Raw genomic sequence first — 2337 nt, 5'->3', positions numbered from 1 at the left:
ATATTATATAGATACAATTTTATTTATATAGCTATATATCCTTCTAATTAACATAACAATTAAAAATCTATGTCAAACAGTTGTTATCACTGGAGTTCCAAATGAGCAGGTCTTATTGCCTTCCATGTTATACATTTGTGTCTTCATTGAGTTGTTAACTGGGAGCATATATTTCATTTGTAAGATCCACCAGGAGGAGAACCTGGTCAAGGAATCAGACAGGGTCTGGGACCCCATTCTGCAGTGTCATGAGGACACTGGTTGGAAGACATGAGATTCCTCCGAGGCTGGCCCCATGTCTGTGTTATGACTGTCCATGGAAGTGATGTATCTCTTAGCCTCAGCACTTTGCCTACACAACACTCCTGTTCCTAACTCAGGGCTGTCCCCTCCCCTTGAACACCATCCCCTCATGTTTGCATGCTCACTTGCCAACTTCCTTCAAAAGTTCCCACCTCACGGGGACGTCCTTAGCCAGTCTGTCTACACGGGCATCCTGTGTCTCTCAGTTGCTGCACTCTCTAATCCTGTATCCTGGTTTGCTTCTCTTTGTCACACCTTTTCCTACTCGGATAATATTAGATATGTATTTGTTTACTTTTTTATTGTCTTCAACATTGCTCTCTGAGGAGAACAGTGGGGTGGCTGGGGGAGTGGTAGAAGATTTTTAACTGTACACCCTCATGTGCATTTAGCATCTTGTATTTTGTGAATGTTATCTATTCAAAAATGTAAAATTTAAACTTCAAAAAAACTTTATAATTTAACTAGTATAAGGTATATTCTCTACAAGTTCTTACTTACAAATGTTGCATATTTCAGCTCAGTGAGAGTGTTATGAATCAAATTATGTCTGCTCAAAAAACGCAGGTAACTCCTACTACCTGTGAATGTGAACTTATTCTGGACTTCCAATCACATGTAAGATACTCATCCTGATGGCATCCTATATAATTCTGAGGCTTTCTCTTTTTTTGTTGTGCTGCTTCTTTTTACTGATTGTTCCTCTAAGAGATTAGTATTAAGAGATTTGTCCTCAATCTTGCAATTGTGTTCTAGGTGATTCAGTTTCACTCCTTTTCTTTCCAATGCATTGTCTATTTCTGAAATTTCAGTATTGTTCTTCAGATGTCTATTTACTGTTTTTGTACATTTCTAAATTTCCATTTATTTTGTGAATTTGTTCTTGTACCTTAAAAAAAACAATCTTCTACAGTTTTGTGTGTTTTCTCCTCGATTTTGTCTGTGGTTTCCTTGAACTTTCTCTCAATCCATTGAAGGTATCTGTCCTGGTTCCCTAGTGTCGCTCTGACAAGAATATACCACAAATGGGATGACCTTAACAAACCAGAGTTTATTCTCTTACAATTTGGAGGCTTTAAGTCCAAGTTCAAAGTGCCAGGCGCTAGGGGCTGGGTGAAAGCCCCTCAACCTCAGGGTCCAGCTCTGCCTCCTGCTCCTGGCCCACTGGAGCTAGAGGCATTTGTTCACTCAGACAGCTGCTGGCTGCTGAGGCTGGCAAACCGAAGGTTGACAAGTAAAAAGGCACAGTCCCGATGTTACCAAACTACATGGTAGGCCATTAACTTAAGTCCATTGTGAGTCCCAAGGTCGGCAGAGCATAGCAGGCTGCTGAGCAATGACACGGCTACATGCAGGGTCCAAGCGTGCCATAGGCCAGAGACCATTCCCAAAGCTGCTGCTTATATGTGGGAAGCAGCCCACATACCCAAAGGCAGCTACTCAGCTGCTTGTGGTAGATCCCACCATGGAGTTGATTACCAATCTCATCATGGGGAGTAACTACCACCAGCTGCCCAACCACTCAACCAGGCCCAGCCAAGCTGACACACAAACATAACTACCACAGGATCTAAACATAACTCTTTTGAATTCTTTATCAGGTAATACCAATAGCATTACTTCCACCAGAAGACTTTCTAGCTCTGTGTTTTGGTCACTTGTTTGAGCCATCTTGTCCTATTTTTTTGTATGATTTGAAGTTGTCTGTTGTGTCCAACACACTGTAGTATTATTGTATTCATTTGCTGATTATATATTGGTTTGCTTCACCCTGATTTTTTGTTCTTTTTGTTTTAATATATGTGGGCTACAGAGCAGCTGTGTTACTCTGGTCACTAGCTTGACAACACTGAGGAATTCAACACCCCTCTCCAGGTGAATCTGGCAGTGAGTGGAATGTGGGTACGAGTCTCTGATCAGCAATTGTGCAGGCTCAGCGAGTGTTGGCTGCCATCTGTCATTGATCCAGTGGTGCTGAAACAGGTGGTGGCACTCACCCATTGAATGGGGAAGCAGGTCTGGGGGTTATGGCTT

At 42.1% G+C, this 2337-nt stretch overlaps 1 protein-coding gene across 1 annotated transcript in view; it reads right to left on the bottom strand.

Annotated features, from left to right (window-relative positions):
• CCDC170 (coiled-coil domain containing 170) overlaps window positions 1–2337 on the bottom strand; it is a 153997-nt gene that overhangs the window by 78094 nt on the left and 73566 nt on the right. The gene's annotated exons all lie outside the window — the stretch shown is intronic.

This window comes from Orycteropus afer, unplaced genomic scaffold (assembly GCF_000298275.1).
Source record: "Orycteropus afer afer isolate SDZICR_OR568_19922 unplaced genomic scaffold, OryAfe1.0 scaffold00101, whole genome shotgun sequence".
Lineage (NCBI taxonomy): Eukaryota > Metazoa > Chordata > Mammalia > Tubulidentata > Orycteropodidae > Orycteropus > Orycteropus afer.
The sequence above is the reverse complement of the archived record's forward strand: the minus strand, read 5'-3'. Positions and strand labels throughout refer to the sequence as shown.